The 19,150-nt window shown below is 37.6% G+C and overlaps 1 protein-coding gene across 2 annotated transcripts in view; it reads right to left on the reverse strand.

Moving 5' to 3' along the window:
* Positions 1 to 19,150, reverse strand: part of LOC308389565 (leucine-rich repeat and fibronectin type-III domain-containing protein 2) — a 141,423-nt gene that overhangs the window by 33,023 nt on the left and 89,250 nt on the right. Inside the window, exon 3 of one of the 2 annotated variants that reach the window (XM_080871041.1) lies at positions 4,328 to 4,415. The exons of the other annotated variant lie outside the window; for it this stretch is intronic. The gene's annotated coding sequence lies outside the window, so the exon portion shown is untranslated. The remainder of the gene's footprint in view (positions 1 to 4,327; positions 4,416 to 19,150) is intronic. 2 annotated transcript variants of the gene reach the window in all.

The raw sequence follows: 19,150 nt of genomic DNA on the forward strand, positions 1-19,150 counted from the left end.
CAATAGAAAACAGAGGTTGTTTAAGTCAGCTTAGCTAACGTACATTATAAGACCATGCCAATCTTAACATGTTAGAGAATAGCAAATACATTTGACAGATTTTTCTTTTTGTGTGATTTTTGTGTTTCAGCGGGCTGTTTTTCTGTTTTAGTGAGCATTAGATTGTTGACAAACCCAGGTTAACCACATTTCCCTATGCCTCTTGTATGCTAAGCGAGCAACAAAGAACATGGAAAACATCTACCATTTTAGATGCTACAATTTCTGCTCGTCACTGTTGTGAGTTATTCAAAACGTTAAACTTGCAAAGCAAAGACTCCTACAAAAAGATAGGAGATATACTCTTAGAGAGCCAAGAAGTTCTGCACAGGGATTAGTAGATGTGGATTTGGGTGATGGCTGCTTTCCTTCACAATGCACATGTCCACTGGGCTTAAAGTTTATATAGAATATTCATTATAAATTACAGCTTGGAGGTTGTGATACTTATTGTACATTTGTTCATCTTACTTAGTTATCAGATGATTAATTTGAAGCAGATTGCAATTAAGTACAAGAGAAAATGTAGATGTTATCTGACTATAGCAAGGCTCCTGTAATTTGAAAGTTAACATCTGTAGCATGTGTGCCAACAGTTTCCATTAACATTTCAGTGTTCTTGGAATCCTGGGATGAAAAGGGGGAACTAACAGAAACAATGCATGATGGATTTCCAGAGACATTCCAAAGAGGAATGCAATTACTGAGTCAGAGCTTGTCGGCTCCCCTTACTGTTGGTCAAAAATGATTTAGCAAGCTTTCACTCAGTGAGGTCTAAAAATATGTCCTCATCTATCTGTGTTTTATCTTCTCAGCCTCAGGAGTTTCCTTTTCACCAAAAAAAGATATTAATGAAAATATGTGACGCACCATCTTCCACGTCACAAAAGACACCTATGAATCATCTTGTACAACTGCACTTTACTTTATATTATGGGCATTAATATAATCACATTACACTGTATTAAATCCATCCAATCCAAACCTGTGTTAGATGTATAAAAAAGGTATGTCAGAGCCAAAGTACCAGCTTCAAATGATTTGTAACAGTTTGATTCTCTCAGTGCCAACAAAAACCAGACACAAATCCATTCTCTTTAAGTACTGTATGCTCTAAGCTGGACGTACTTTGGATGAAAACAAATCCCCCGCAGCTCTGAATGTAAGCATTGCTTTGTTTCATTGCAGGGCTTACTAAGACTGAGGCCAAATGGAGAAAGTAATGATATAAAAATAGAAAAAGTGGAAATAATTCTGCATGTCTTCAAATATCTCTATTTTTTTCACGAGCTTCATTTCCTTCTGAGTGAACCAGAATAAAGTGTCAAAAGCCTAAGAGCATCGCATTGAATCTCCTGCATATCATGATGGATTTAAAGTGTGCATCAAGAAAGTAGGACAGCTTTCACAGAGGCTCCAGACTGATGCTCAGTGACATCACTTTCACAGCAGAAGCCTCATTTTGAAGCATTTATAATCATAGAATCGCACCCATAATCATCATCACACTCTGCTGCACCTGCAACCTCTTCATACGTTTAATGTTATATTCAGATGTATAGGTGGAATAATGGGTGTCTGCATTTAACAACTCATCAGACAGCTACAAATGGTTCATAGTATGCACACTGTCAGTTTTTTCAGCACATTTATAGCCATCAGAATCCCATTGTGCAAGTAATTAAAAAAATAAAAAAAAGCTCTGTGAGTAAGTATAAGAGAGGGCAAATATGTCCTAAACTGAGAAATAATTTGAGTTGTCAAATATACAAATACAAACTAAAATGCTATATTAAAAGTATTTAGTCAGTGTATCACTAAAGTGACTAAATGCACTAATTTTCAGTTACGTCCCTGTTCCAACTCCTTCTAAGTAATCCTTCTCAGTCAGTTGTGTAACTCTTTAGGTTGGTCAGGAATTTAACCTTTAAAGGAATTTAACATTTGGAGAACATTCTTGTGTGATTTTTGAGTAGACTGATACCTACTTAGGCAATAAAAAGCAACCTGGAACACTAACTTTAGCATATATACAAGAAATAAGGCAAATAAGTTAGTCAGCTAACTGCTGACCCCTGACCCAGGAAAACTTTGCATAGTTCCCTTAAGAATTTATTTGCAAAATCAGCATTTTTATTTGATTGTGTTTCAGACTGAACAGCTACTAAATATTGACACCAAAAAAATCCTTCACACCAAATGAACTCCATTCAGAATAATCACAGCTAGTCACCCTCTTTTTCAACAAGTCATTACCATCTTGATTGGCTAATTTTAGCATCTCCCTGTTTGATGGCGGAGGTCATTTTGAATATTGTTGTACTATTACTGGGAAGTTAAGGCTTTGACGCTTGGTATGTGGTGATTGATTGACACTTGCTATCCCTCCTGCATTCCTTGTAGCTTAATCATCTAACATTTGCTCACGTGTGAATTCATCTTTGTTTGCATTACTGTAAGTTTTTACATTTTTTTTTTACTTTAGTCTCGCTGCTTCCAATTTGGGACCTTAGCTGGAAAAGTTAAAGTTGGTACAGTCTAAAAACTGCAAATCAGTGTAATTAATTGGTGGGACATGAATACATGAACCTATATAGAGAGTCTGTGGTGGAAACAGCAAGTGGTGTTTATTTTTTCCTATACTAATTGTATAGGCATGATATTGGCATCCTTAACATTGGCTTTCTTAATGCTTGTTTCTATGATAATTCCAAGTCTGTCAATCCAAAAATCACTCCAGATAACTCTTTGAGTGCTTTGTGCATCACCCTGTAACTCAAATATAAATTTGAACAAGTGGGCACTTCCATCTGCTGATCAAGATTATGTGATAACGCTTAAAGCCCCCGAATAGCTATTGTGTCAACATTGTTCTGTCAGGAGCGGGACTGTCGTAGTTTCACTGGAAACAGACAGTTACTGCCCATTTTTGTATTCATATTTCACAGGGACTTCAGACAAGAAAATCAAGATGAATAGGTAGGTGTGTGACAAAAATGTAACACAGGCAACCTTGAGACTGATTTGGAGCAAAGCTGAATGGTTTCTCCTTTGCTATTGTGAATGTTTCGGTATAACACTTTAATGAACACTCAGCCAATAGGATTGTTTATCTATCGAGTAATTTTGTCAAAGTTCTGCAGGGTCTCAGAAGATATTCAATTGTTTTCAAATGCAGGGTAATAATTTCCTGAGTAGATGTACTCTGACATGCAAAATTGGTGGAATATTTCCCACAGTGCATCCAAATAATATCATCTCACTGCTTATGTATTTACCCACCTTACATTTACTTTGTAGGCATTTGTCTCTGAATTTAGAAATCATCAGGGTTTTCTCTTTCAAACTTTGAAAGGCTCCCTGCTGAGTCACTGAAGATATTATGCAACTATTTTCACAAAGTGAACAGCAGTAATATTACGAGCAATGACCCGTGTGTGTGTGTGTGTGTGTAAAATTGGTGGTGCGTCACTTTAGATCATCAATATGATGTTAATGTAGTTATTAAACCTTTTCACCGACAGACCATACTAAAAATTACTCTGTAAAAACAGAAATATAGCACACACGTTTTGGTAGGTGGTTAATTGTGCAAGAACGCAACACTTTTAAGTCCATTTAATTCACCTTTTTGGCAGCTAAGACAGGCTATGTACATGACAGGTGAAAACTAGAATACTTTGTGCCTGCAATGACTAAATAATATGCAAGGCCTAATATGTGGAGGGCAGTGTTATTAGACTGTTTGACTTGTTTATGTTCTCCACATCTGTTATGGAAATTTTTAGGATATATTTTGACAGTTTCACTTTATTTCAAGACTTTGAAGAAAAGAAATGCTCACTAATGGCTGTAAGAGTCTGGTAGGAGTCAAATTGGGATTTCCTACTCAGGGCATTTAGGTATGGGGTAACAGCTGTATGTGGGAATGAATTTAATGGAAATGAGAGAAAAGAGGTTTCACTTGATGACAGTGAGCTATACACTTAATGAGACAGTCGAATATGTTGACATAGCTGCTAATTCACTGAAAGAAACTACAGGGTATTAAACACTGTAGTTTCTTTTTTAGCCATTGAGAGAAAGGTTACATACACTATAAAAAGAAACACTGTGCACTATCATGTCTTTCTTACATTTCCATAATATTTATTGGATTAAATATCTTTTGAATAGTGGATATCCTGCCAAGCCCTCATTTTGTATGTGTGCTGGGAAAAGAAAGGTCAAGGACTAAAACTATTCCTGTCTCCGACACAAAAATTGACAAAACGAGATCAAATCTTACCTATATTGTGCGGTATTTTGCCATATGGTCCCTTGGAAATATCTCAAGGCCACACATTCACACTCAAAGTGCAAGGTGAAGAATTAGCCTGGACAAAATAAAAGAGAAGTATATAAGAAGCCAAAAATGAAAAGGTCACCAAAGTTCAATTGCAATATACTTCTGCTAAGGACTATTTTAATTAGGAAGAACACATGCGGTGACGAATCACACTTCATATCGTACATGTCAGATATATGTCTGTGCGAAAATAACTTTGTATTGTGTGGTCTGAAATAAGGCCATCTGAAGTCCATCGCAAACAATACAGGTGTTATCATGCATACTTGCTGTGAACCAATCATGCCACTAAGCTGAGAAACCTTTTACAATTCAGGGAGCGCTATTATGATTTATAAGGAATTATCTGCTTCTCAAACAAAAGCCTATAAAATCTTCTTAAAGCACAGTGTAGGAGGGAGGGAGATTAGATTGGTTTATGGAAAATTATTGAAATAGAGCACAGCAGGGTGTTTGTGCAGGGCTGCAGCTCCCGAGTGACATTATAATCTCTGCAATGACTTAATGCACATTATTTGTCTCTTTTCTTTCATTTTTTGCGACCAGTTGTTCCTACAAGCTGTTTGCCTTTCTAAACACACAGTCTGGAAGCTGTGCTATGTCTTTGCCGTCTGTGGGAGTAAGAGTGTGGGTGTGTTTGAATGCGTGTCTATGAATCTGTTTGGGCACAGATTCATGTATGTGCTGCATTACAGACTTAATGCAGGATATCATGCATAACCATTTTTTTGTTCTTACATGCATTATATGCCCTCTACAGTGAACAATATAATCTCTAAGAGTGTGCTTTGAAAACATGGTCTTGCTGTAAGTGATGTTCAGAAAATTAATGACTCTTTCTTTTCTACATTGATAACAAACATATTGGTATTCCACTTATCCTTTAGGGAGTATCACTTCTCTCTTGCTTTTTAATAAGTAAGTCAAATCAGTCAATTGAAGTCCAGAGGCAGGAGAATCCCCACAGTCCTCAGGGCATCAGCACCCAATTCGAAGTTCATTGTTGTACAGACTCCCCCATAGTCTCCAGATCGGAACTCAGTCAAATCCAACCAGTAGCAGTTCCCAGTCTAGAGCTTAGCCAGCCACACCCAATATTAGATTCTAGCTCAGGGCACACAATGATGCGTGCTGCGACAAAGTTTCTGGGCTGCCTTTCCTCAAGAGTCTCTCCATCTAAAGTAATGCATTATCAGGGACTGTAACATCTAGTCCTTCTTACTGAATCAGAACTCTGGAGTGATCCAGTGACCGCTGCAAAAGGGCAGCTGACAATCAGGGAAAGACCAGATGACAGCCTGGAAAGACTGCTGACAGGAGGGAATAGACCCTAATGGGGCTGGTGTGGGTTAGCGCCTCATACCAGATTCTTACTGAATCTTGCCTAACTACACAAAAGCCAAACGATCCAAATTCTCTAGTTTCAATTTTGTATTTTTCTGGAACCGAATCACGGGAACAATCACCTCAAGGTTCTTTATATTGTAAGGTAAAGACTATACAATAATACAGAGAAAACCCAGACAATCACATGACCAAGCACATGAGCGAGCACTTGGAGACCGTGAGAAAGAAAAATCCCTGTTTAACAGGAACAAACCTCCGGCAGAACCAGGGTCAGGGACGGGTAGCCATCTTTTCATAGCTAGTCAATGCTCCCTTTCACTGAAACCCCTTTTTATCTACTGTTCTCTTCTTGCCTGTCTTCAATGTCTCATAACACACCTTGTTTCATTCAGGTTCATTTTTCTCCTGCATCCCCTTTCCTCATCATCTCACAATGACAGGCTGGTGAATTGAAGGTGTCCAAGAGCACTACTAGCTGTATTTTCCATCCAGGCTAGATTTTGCTCATCAACAGTTGTCACAAGACCAAGGAATCCTACAAAAAGAACAACCTCAGCTTTTAGCTGGTCCCCAGTTGGACTTGACCTGTCAGTCTCAGTGTTACCAAACACAGCATGCACCACATACTTACCTAAGAGAATTGATCTGACTTCCTGGAATATTTAAGGTGAAATGATCTGAGAAGGTGTGTGGTGGGTTGATGCTGATCATTTGAGATTTCCCCGGTTATAATGTCATTATTAGCCTTTAAGGCACAGCAGCCAGGGAATGCAAATAACACATTATTGACCTGCTGTCATTAACTGTCTGCATTTAAAGACACTGCTTAGAGCAAATAACCTGCTGTGATGCCCATTCAGGCTTGGAAAATGACTGAGGGAATTGAGACTTTCAAAGATGCCAGGAGAGCAGAGTTTCATTATAACAACACAACAAGCCTATTAATAAAATGTATAATGCATTTGAAATCTGTTTGCTCCTCTTTCCGTGTTTCAGTCACCATCAAATTGATCTTTAAATAGTTCATTTACAAATATGAACTTAATATGAATGTAAAATCAGCAGCTTAATGAAGTGGTAGTGAGGGGACATTCTGTTTCAGCAGCTGAAATCAAATCTAGTGAACCAGCAGGCAATGAAGAAAACAGCTTGATGTCATAGGTGCTCAGAGAAACCATTTCACTGCTATTTGAATAATCTTCAGGCATTGTGGACATAATATGTAGTGATATTATTATGTGACTGTGCAATGGGAAAAGTTTAATTAGGTTTTGGCACAAGAACAAAACAATCCTGACCAACAGGTGTATCATCATCAGGGCAAATCCACCTTGACCTACAGTCTAGACTTTGTAGTTTCTATAAAACCAGCTTGTTCTTAGTCCCAGGACTATGTCGTAGTTTCTAAGCCACTGCCATGTCACAGATATGTGCAGGATGTTCTCACACTCTATGCAATTTGGCATGATTTCAGTGACGTATGTAGCTTATAGCAACATTAGGGGCATATTTTAGTAAAAGATCCTTATTTGGACTAAACCCAACTGAGATTTTTGTGACTAAACTTCACCAGCAAATAAAAATGAAATGAATGAATCTAAGTGGAAAAAAGTGCAAAACATGAAGGTCCAAACAGGAAATAAACTGTGATCTTGAGAAGATATGACTTTTCACCATCACCTCTCGAACCTGAAAATACAGACTGAGGAGGAAGGCTGTGATCTAGACAATCAGCAATGCTGAAGCTGGTTAGAAATTGTTACTAAAAATATCACTCCGCTTCCTCCTTTATCCCTGTCATAATTGCAACACCCACTAGAGACCAATGTCTTCTGAAGACAAATGTGTTATCGTGTAAAGTTTTTCACTGGTTCTTTGTTTGAATTTTATGGATCGGATTTTGCTATGAAGCATTATTTCCTGTTTAATAGTTGGTAATAAGAAAAAGGGATCACAAGTCTTTAATGAAAATACCTGGATATTGTGGATATTATAGCAAAACTCTGCTCACTGAAAAAACGAATTGTCAGTAATATAATGCATTTTCAAGTTCCTAGCAAAGATAACTAGTTCTAAAAAAAGAAAGAAGGTCAATCTTGGAATCCATATATTCAATTAAATAGGGCTGTTGGTTTTTGTAGCATTATTTGAAAGACAAACTATTGAATCTGGGTGCTTAATCTCAGTATGGCATCAAGTAAAATGAATAAATTCCATTTCATTTGCCTTCTTTGAAATTTCACTTTGAGGAGTTGAGGTCTGGCAGAACAGATTGCCGTCTGGAAGAAAATAACATGAGAACAAAACAGAGACTGATGAAGATTTTAATGAAATGTTCTGTTCGCTTCAAACTCCAGACGTGGCTCACTGATTGGCATTCATGCTTGAAACCTGGAAACACACGGTGTCCCAAACCAGTGCCTGACAAAAATGACAGAATGTACAGTGGAAAGTTTTACCAAGTATATCCAAATTAAGATGTTTTATGATTCGTTTGAAGGGTTTATTCATGTTATTATCAAGGCCAGTGGCTAAGAAATATATTATTCAAAATAGGGACGGAGAAACATACTTTTAGACTTACTGTAATTCCAGATTTATCAGCTGTATCTCTTACCTGTTACCTCCTACAATTACTCTATCATTTTACTATTAGAGTAACCAAGTAAATATTAAGAAATAAGACAAAATGAAATAGTACTACAAGACTACAAGTAAAACGGACAAAGTTTGCTTGTTTATTCCCTTGTGAAATGTATGTTACCTATAAGCCAAAAGACCTTGAGAGAGTCCACACAGGCACATGTAGAACATGCAAACTCTACAGAGAAAGGCCTGACCCAGCCAACAAGTCAAACTAGAAGCGCTTTTGCTGTGAGACAACAGGAGTGAAAACTGCACCACTCTTCCACCCTCCCCCAAATATTATTTATATTAAAAAGCATTATGAAAACAAGATTTCAGCTCACAACATCATCACCTTGGGGACATGACCAAAATACTTGCAAGTAGGTTTCAGTTTTATTCCTCTAGCAGGCATTGGTTAGCTCTGGATTTGTTTTTAACGTTCAGCTTCTCACTGGGGTTCTTTCCAAGTAATTGCAATGGCAGTTAAATGGATATTCTTACATTCCCACCCCATTTTTTCAGTATGTGCTTCAAGCTAAGACTTCCACTTATTTTAATTGCAGAACAGTGTCTTGTGCTCTGTACTTGACCATTTCACATGAGGAAACTGTATATTTGTGGTTCATTTTGAAAGATATGTTTTTCAGTAGGAACTAAAAGCCACTGGTAAAATATCAAAAGAGGAACTAAGGCATTATTGATCTTTTCATAACATTCGTTGACAAGAGAAACACCAGCATTATCCCTAAACATCAAAGGCAAAGCTATGGGCTTTCAGATGTTGGGCTTGCTAAAAGGATATCTTCAACCATTAATGTAAAGCATTAAAAAAAAGAAAAGAAAAGAAAGACTTTAAATATCAGCTATCATACATCTACTATGTCTACTCTGGCACACTGTAAGTGAGTTATTCATTTTCTCTTTTTCAGGAAAGTGTGTTTCAGTCACGAGAGCTGTTGGGAGCTGGCAGGCTTTTACCATTCTGGCTCAAACTAAAAACCCACTTTGTGACCACAGCATGTTGGTTTCTTCATTCACTCATATTTCAGTTCACTTTAACTTAATAGTCAGTTTACACCAGTGAGGCTACAACACATGCTGTCATCCTGTCATCCACATTACGCATCATTCAGTCATTATTAACTGACTCACGTTCAACTTAAAAAAAAAGAAAAAACAACAGAGGAAAAAAAAATCACACATAAATTCTTCCTCCGCAATCTGCCTCGGACTTACACGCGTCACAAAGATGTTAGTGGGTTGAGGTAAGAGACAAACATGGGTCTCAATGACAAGCCAGGTAAACCCCCCGCAACAACATGCTACACTGCACCTCCGGCTGAGAAGTGTAATCACATTTTCTGCCAGGGTGGTTCTAGTGCCCGTGAGAAAAGGGTTTATCGAAACACACACACTGTCATTATGCAGTCCGTGTGGTTTCCCCTCCATATCTGTGACCACTCATCCAGCCAGTGCAGTTTAAAGAGCTTCAAAGCTTCAGAACACACACACTCGTCATTACACTGAAAGCACTGGAGATAACAGACAGAAGAAAATTGCAAGGCAGGTGAGGGATGTGTACTGAGTGGTATTTGTCTGCTTTTGAGCACACATACAAGGATCTTGTGTTGAATCCTTCAAGCAAGACCTTGAAATGTGTATACCTACACAATAGCAGCAGCCATGACCTAAATAATTATGTTTTCAGATTGCCCGACAGTATCATATTCATAAAAATAAATACACTGCAAAAAATATTTTAAATTATTTACAATTTGGCCTCCGTAATTCACTTAAGAGTGGGAAGGTCAAAGGTCACCGGCATCTCAAAAAATACATTTTGGTCATAACTCATACACCAGTTCTAACAAATTTCCATACAAATTCCAAATACTATGAACTGATGATTTGATCATTTCTTGGGTGCCTACCTATTGATTTCATTCAAAGACTTTACTTCATTCTGTATATGATACGAATGCAGACAGAACAAAACCAGAAGGGAGTAATTTTTGTTCCACTGTCATTAATTGATCATAATGGTGACTTAATCTATTCCACTGCAATCTTAAAGCCTCTCGTTGATTTAACTTGTCATAGAGCTGACAATTTTTCTGTAATCGGTTATTTTTAGGGCCTTTCTGTCCAAGCACGACTGCAAAATCTACAGTGAAGTGATTTCCAAATGGCATCCATACATACACTGGTGCGTCATTAGGTGAATAAAGTGTGTCTTATGATTTTGTGTCAACCCTATATTATTATTATCACGATTACTATTATTATTACAACATACAATTGTCTATAAAGCAACAGATACGTACTGGAGTTTACTATATTGGCACTTTGTGGGTGATAGGTGTGTATGTTTCCATACCCCACTTCATAAATTGAGAACAGTTTGTAACTTGGCCCTGGCCTTCAGAGTCACCACATTTCAACCAACTCAACAAATGAATAAAAGTATTACACTTTTTTAAAAGTCTACTCCATCCATTATAGTTATTTTTTTATTTCTTTTACTTTTTGCCAGGGACGGTTGGTTGATAAAGCCATGGTTGGTTGGGTATCAACATGTATTTAACCCATAATGTGAGCTTATTATTTAAATGTTTCTTCTGCAACTTTCATTATTTTACTGTAATAACTCTAAAAGTGGGCTAAGAAGTTCTTTGGCCTGCTTATAACTTCAAACTATGTTATATATCCCTGACGTCTAGGCATGGAGAAGTATGAGCATGTTTACTCCAGTTTGGATGACACAGTCAGATTGGCCATCTGGAGTTTTTTTTTTTTTTTTCCTTGGAGGTTGGTGGATGTGTTGTCCAGCAGCGAGCCAGGTTAAGTTTAAAATGCATCCCTCTGTGATATTGGCTGGTGGCTGTCATGAGTATAGTGCATCTTTCTACCCCCAGGTAATGTTACTTTGGTGCCATTCAGACACTGAGCAGACAGTAATATCTAATGTTTAATGTAAAAATGAAATGAAGTGTAAAATTGAAAAAAAAGGAAAAAAAGAAACATCCCTGGGGCAAAAGTGGCCTTATGCCACAAATTGATTCAGTCATTTTGGCATGACAACAACTACTGTCAGGACAACAGTGCTCCCAAAAACATCCTCAATTCAGCTAAATACTTTGTTCTTTTGCCTATAATGGCTCACAGGATTTATTCCCTCCTGAAAGGTATCTCAATACAGATCCACAGCTTCAAAATGTGAAAAGCAGTCCTAATTTATATTGGCAGGTGCCAGGATCGTTAACCAAAAGAGCTTGAAAAGAAGATGAAAAGAGCCAGCAAAGCAACTTAAACAGGCTAACACAATCTTCCCCTTTCAATATGTATTGATATAGTTTATTTAAATGGAGTGAAGGTGACTCAGATCATTAGGTAACGCTTCAAGGTTTCAACTTTAAACTGGCCAAGTTTCCTCTGCACACCCATCTTGAATAGAAATGAGGACCACCGCCTCCACCCTTTGTCTCCCTGACACTAAGAATATTTATTAATTTAAAACATTTGTCTTTTTGACCTTCATTTTTTTCCTGTGTTTGGGCAAGATACACATATCTACTGTAGATACATATACTCGTGACATTGTAAACAACTTTAATGAGCACAGACAGTTTAATCACACTTTTTGCTAATAAACTCTTGACTGAAAAAAATGCTTGGAGAGGACACATGAAGCACATTCTTTTTAAAATGCTAACCATCAAACAGCAAGTCTAACATTGACGTGCACTGTGGATTCTTTGTGGAATCTAAAATATGAAGATTTTGGTTGATTTAGGACTGTTTTGTTTTACTTTATGAATCTACTTCTGTTGTCTCACAGTTCTGATGTGTGAATTTTGCATGTTCTTCCTACATTTGCTTGGGTTCTTTCCAGGTACTCCAACTTCCTCCCACAGTCTAAACAACAGGATAGTTTCCAGTAACCCCACTCCACCCCACACCCCCTACCCCCATCATGGATGGATGAATGGATTTGCCAGTGAGTTAATAAGGCCATGATTGCTATATTATTTTCACTAAGCAACATAAACATTCCTTCTTGATTATTCATTAAAGAGAGAAATCAGCCATTTGATTGTATTTTTGATTGTAATCTTTTCCTAGTATGTTTCTAATTAATCTACCCAGCCCAGATTTACATGCATATTTGCTCCATTACATTAGTTGTAAAGGTGCTGATTTATTTTAAGCAACTTTCCGTGTTTTTATTTTATAGCTTTCAATGAAGCACTGGGGAGGGAAAACACATTTTGAGAGCCTGCCTGCTGCTAAATTGGCAAATTAAAACGTCTATAATTGCCACTCTGAGCATGTGGTCAATTTAGGAGTCTGTTTGGCTCCTGATAGCCTGACTTCTAGTGTCAAAGACTTTAGATGTGCATGTTTGAAGAGTACAACCCTTTGTATATTTTACAAAAATGGAAAGAAAATTTTAGATCTGTTGCTTGTCTATAACTTCTTCCGATGGTTGTTTTGTGATAATGTGGACCAGAGTAGAGCAATAGAAAATTCAGAATCTATGAGTTTGGACAACTTTGGACAGATTTCTTGACAATCACAGGAGCTTCACTTGAAACAACTAAAAATCAGTGTGCAGGCTTGTGCAGATACTCCACTTACAGTATGTCCTTTCTTTTAATAACAACCTGGTTTTTGTGCATAACCAAACCTGCCAGGATTCAAATCAGTTCTGTGAAATCAGTTTTACTGCAATAACAACAGATGGGAATTTAAAATTATGTGACTGTTTGTAGAAAACATGCATTCCCTACTGTGGTAGATGGGCCACTTTTTGAAAGCTATTTTAATGAATAAATACCTCACTTTGCAGTTGATGCGGTCTAGATTGAGGTTCAGCTTTGGTAGTTTTCATTTTTTTAATGGGGTAGTAACGGTGCATTTACTTGTATTGCAAAAGCTGTCTAAAATATAATTAGACCGAAAAACAAAATCAGACTGTGATAAAATAACTATAGAGAGATACTTGTTCATGACACATGAAACGCACCTAGGTGGTCTGGATCTACTATTTATGCACAATATTTTTAATGGTCTCTTGAATCAGCAGAAATCAGTTTTTGGAAGCTGACTAATCAGAACAGAATGGGCTCATTGGGGCCTTGAACAGATAGGAGCCAAAACAGCCTGAGCTCAACTGAACTGTTGCAAACAGGCCACAAAACATATAGAAAGAGTGAAAAAATATATTGCGTACATTGAGTGATGACATATAAATTAGACAAAGAATGAAAATGAAGGTTTCTTTAAAGATACTTCCTTATGAGAGTATGAGAAACAATTAAGTTATTCTCCACAACCCATGTCACAGCTGGTTTCACTACAATTCTGTAAATGATCCCTTTCACTCTTGCTGGTACCCATATGTTGGGAATCATTTGTGACTTTTATGTTGTTTTTCCTGCCATATGTCAAATGCAACAATCAGTTGCAGCAGTGAAACACACTGGAAACCATTTTTACTCACTTATTGCTATTAAATATTATGTTGACTTTACCTTTTTTTAACCAGATCAAAAAATTTCACATGTAGACTCCATCCATTTATCCGCTTATCCTTATTAGGGTCACATGGGTGCTGGAGCCCACCCATCTAGACACATAATATTTAAATAAAAGAGTAAATTGTGTAACAAAATGTCCCATGTACCAACAATTTGCTAGAGTTACACAGTTTTAAATGACAACTTGTGCTCCATTCTGTGGAGGATATAAAGAAAACTGCTGAGTCATAATTAGCTGTTATCACCTAGACAACCCCTGGTTTTTCATCGTAATACCTTGTCATACACTTAACTCCTCTGGTACAGTATTTCACATCTATTCTCTTCCCCCTCTTGGATTAGAAAAAATCCTTACTACCAGTCATTTATAAATAGAACACCTCATCAGCCTGTGCATATTTTTTGACGGAAAGCCAAAGCTTCTCAACTTTGTGATTCAGTCTGAGAGCGGATGATGTTCATTCTTCAAGCCCATCTCCTGCTGCCTGTCACTGGCATTTTAGCACTGTTTGTCAAAGGGCTTTATGCGATTGGATGGGCATGATGCATCACCAGGATTTTCAGATGCAGGTTGGACTCTGACGACGGTGCTCCCGATTGGTCTCAGTTGTTTCCGAGATGAATCAGAAAGGCTTTTAATAAGGAAATCCAAAGAGCTCACGGGCTGTATGGGTAACTTCAAAGGGAGGTTAATATAGATCCCTCGAGCACTTGCCACTCTGCCACAACCTTTACACAAGCTGAAGAGCAGGCAGAATTGCATTAAGTCAAGGAAACTCAATTTTTCAGCCTATGAAAAGTATATTTGTTTTTGTGCTCTCAGAACTTCAGGGTGAATTTGGTATAGCGCAATAAGATAAAACACAAAGAATAACAGCAATAAATGCAAGATGGATGCTGCCCGGAGGCTTAATGTGCAGTATCAAACAGCAAATACACACATAACATTATAACTATCCCTGCAACTCAAAGAGGAATATCAGAGTCCAAAAGAAAACACTTTAGCTCCAACGTAGGTGAATACAGTGTGTGCTAAAGGCCAGCTTTATAGTATAAAAAGTAACGTTGATAGAAGCTCACAGAGAGTCTGTAACAAGCAGCATGAGTGCAATCCAAGCAATTTTCCCTTCACCACCAAAATGAAGTGAGAGTAGCTGCCTTTTCCCATGTTATCTGGTCCTGCAGCTGACAGAGACATCAAAATCCTGACACACATACTATATTGCACATGGCAAATTCATGTCATCTGCACATGCTGCCAAAGATGAAAGCTAGAAGTCTGATACAAGGCATGTGGGAATAGATGTACAGTAATGAGAGCCCAGGGGCCTGACTTAATGAGCAGGATTAGTGAATCGTGATAGCGCTCTTGTGTGCAGCTTTAAGAGGGGTGATGAGTCGGGTAGTGGTGAGAACTGGACAGCTGAAGGAGTAGCAGTTTGTCAGGTAGAGGACGGGCTCACCTCAGCTACCAGGAAACTCTGAGACCAACAGAATAGGCCAGATTGTAAAAGCTGACAAGTGCAATCAATAGATCGCAAGTTGATATTAACTTGCTATCGTCTTTTTGATTTCCTGCTGGGATGGGACAGAATAGGAAGGCCATTCCCAGGTTCAGCAAATTTGCCATTTCTTCTCCTGGCTGCAAATTTTCAAGGTTGATTTTACATAGACATTGTGACCTTAGAGCACTTTAAAGTAATTTTAAGTTAAATTCAAATTAAAAGAGGCACTTTGATACTTCACTGTTACCTGCTACAGCACACGGGTATGAATGACTGCCATTTATCGACAAAAATGTTGCGAAAAAAAGGTTTTTGCTGAAAAAGGATTTATGATTTATTTCTTTTCATGTTCTATAAAAGTTCTACATTAGCCAGATTAGAAACAAGATGTATATTAATAAAAAAGAATTTTGTTTTAGGTTATAGTTCCTGTAATATGAGGTGTCTTTTATTATAGAACTATAACTCTGAGTATTGTCAATGGGTTAAGAAATTACAAGCATGATAACTAACCATCAGTTTCTGATCTAATGTGTGATTGGTAAAAATACTGCTCTTACATGTTGAATATCTGCTTAATAATTGACCCTCAGATTAGAAAATGTCACAATGAAGGTCACATAAGCTTACATGGGATACAGGTGTTACTAGAAGCTTTGTGAGGTAGGCATAACCTACAGGGTTACTTGATGAACTATAGTAGGGTCATATGGCTCTGTTCCCATACTTAATACAGGGTTTCTGAGAAGATTTAGTCATTCAAAGTATTCAAAGCGTCTTAAGCAGACATTATAGCCTGAGCCAACCTGAATGACCTACTAAAAGAAAACATATAGCATGGACTTTAGGTCATACAGAAATAAATATTTTGCCCTTCATTTTGGTTTAATAACTTTAGTAGTTTTAGGTAGGGGAAGGTATATTTTATCTTAAAACACCAGGTTTACTGTTTTAAAGCAAAATGTTGTGATATTATTTGATGATTATGTACAATGTAGGATCAAAGTGGGAAACAGTCTGCAACAAACCTATATAGTATTTGTGGCTCACGAGCTTCTCATTTCGTCATATTTTACTTCCAAGGAGACTTTCTTTTAATTTATTAACAGTTAGTTTCGAGCAATAGTTCTCCAGGCTTTCTGAAGGTTTTTCAAAGATTTCTTTGGACAATGGCTGCTTCCTCACTCATTTTCAATACCTGACTATTTTCCTTTTTTGCTTGTTCGTTTATTTTGTTAAGCCGCTCACCAGTGTGTCCTGTGAGCCATTCAAGCATAATACAGAAAGGGGAAATTCAAAGGATCAAACAGTCAATGTATATTTGCACATATTCAAACAAACTCTGCTCCTATTACCAATTTTCCTGAAGAAAATTATGAAGAAATGAGTGGTGACTCTGGATTTTTGCACAGTACCATATAACACCATGCCTGCAGCTTTCCCTTTGTTCCTGGCGACATCTCTAGAGTCAAAAGGGGGGCTGACACAATGAACCTAATATATGGGTCATATTATGCTCATTGTACAAGCACCTTGCACAGGTGCTGTACCACAAATTGAAGTAAAGCCAAAGGCCAGACAAAAGGTTCACACAAACTTCATAAGTAGCTCCTTAAAATGTGAACTCAACAAAAATCATTGTCAGGAATTTTCAAATAAAAATTCAAAGAAGAGCACAAACAATAAACAGAATATCCATCACTCAGGTGGTGGTGATTTGTTTGATTGAGAGCCAGTGTATTCTCAGGCTGGGCCAAACAGACCAAAGCTGTCTAATACTGCTGTGTAGAGGACTGAACAGGCCTCTGTGGAAATGTCAAAAGATGAAAAACACATAAAATATCAGACAAATATATATCTTTCCAAAAGAATATTTGAATGCTGGACCAAATAAAGAAAATAAAGAGCAGGATACATCAAGACAAACTCCTGGGATAGACAACAAAATTCATTTTCAAAGTGAAGCTGACAAGATGACAATGCTGGACAGATATCTGTTAGATTGAAACATTGCTCTGTTAAATTAAATTTGCTGGCGTCTATGAGTGCACTGTGTGTCAAACACTATATTTAACACATAAATGCATCCACAGTCTACTGTACCACACTCGGTTGTCTGCCTAAGCTCATGTTATGATTAAAGATAATGGACCGGGGATGGTGGGGGTGGAGAGGTGTTAGCTCCCATCCGATAACACATTTGCAGACCAGCACTCAGTATTTGAGAATCACTATTCGAGGTAACATTCTTAATAGCAATGTTGCAAACTCTGTTTCTCAGAGGAATTCAAACTATTGGCTATTAGATTTGCCAGCTTGAAATTAATTTTGTAGTACGCCTGTAATATTCTACGACAGCAATGTTTTTACTGTAAAAATTACAAAGCAGCGTGATCTATAGTGAAACATTTCAAAAACTGAAGTGTAATGATATGTTATAGAAGTATAATTATGTTATAAAATTATTTTTAACAGGTTCAATCTGCATGTCCTCATCTACGTACCGAAGATTTAGATCCTTTGCTATGTTTTTTAGTTTTCTAGAATAACACAGTTCAGCTATCCTTTGTACTGGACAGTTACCAAAATGTTAACAACTACCCTGAGAATGACCACTAGCTTGACCTAACCAGTTGCTAACATTGCCCTCAGCCACATAAACACCAGAAACCACACCACACAACATATAACTATTAAACCACGTCTAAATTAATCATCTGAAGTTACTGCTCAATGATGCCACTAAATGGTAAATGGCCTGTATTTATATAGCGCTTTACTAGTCCCTAAGGACCCCAAAGCGCTTTACATATCCAGTCATCCACCCATTCACACACCCATGATGGCAAGCTACATTGTAGCCACAGCCACCCTGGGGCGCACTGACAGAGGCGAGGCTGCCGCACACTGGTGCCACCTCTGACCACCACCAGTAGGCAACGGGTGAAGTGTCTTGCCCAAGGACATAACGACTGAGACTGTCCAAGCCGGGGCTCGAACCGGCAACTTTCCGATTACAAGGCGAACTCCCAACTCTTGAGCCACGATCGCACTAGTCTCTGTGCTTCTCCAGAGTCTCCAGTCTCCTGGATTTTCTGCAATATCACTCTACAGTTTAAATCCTTTACATTGAATTTATGATAAATAGCGGGATGTGATGCTTGTCTTGATTTTGCTCAGATGAGTTATGGGGTAGTCTCAAGCAAGAGAGTGTGACTCAGGACTAATGTACCTCAGGACAATGCTGTATTATACTATAAGTGTATAGAAACTTCCTGGTAATATTGATTTGCCTCAAAGGCATTTACAATATTCAGCTGGAGTCACAATAAACGGTACATTAAGCAAATTTTTTTTTTCAGGAAAATATTACAGTACAGTTTACTACTCTAAGGGTGCTAAAAATAACTTATTTTGAAACTTAAAACAAAGCACCCTTATAAACAGTTATTCTTAATAATTCTAAATTCTAGTCATAATACATGATGAAGTCTTAAAATGATGGTTTATTTTATTGTTTTAAATTTCACTTTTATATTTTGATATAGGCTATATATAGATATATAGATATTGGGAAGGGTATTTTTAGGTTTTAAATAAGGCTAGCTTACTCTGTTTCCCATTTCTCTGAAGAAATTACAGAAGGTATGTCACTGGAGGACAATATGCTGTCTTAAGTGAATGAATATTTCTCCATGTGTCTCCATATGGCTAGCTCCAGAACTAGTATCTCAAATAAACAG

This window comes from Rhamphochromis sp. 'chilingali', assembly GCF_963969265.1.
Source record: "Rhamphochromis sp. 'chilingali' genome assembly, chromosome: 21".
Classification (NCBI taxonomy): Eukaryota; Metazoa; Chordata; class Actinopteri; order Cichliformes; family Cichlidae; genus Rhamphochromis; species Rhamphochromis sp. 'chilingali'.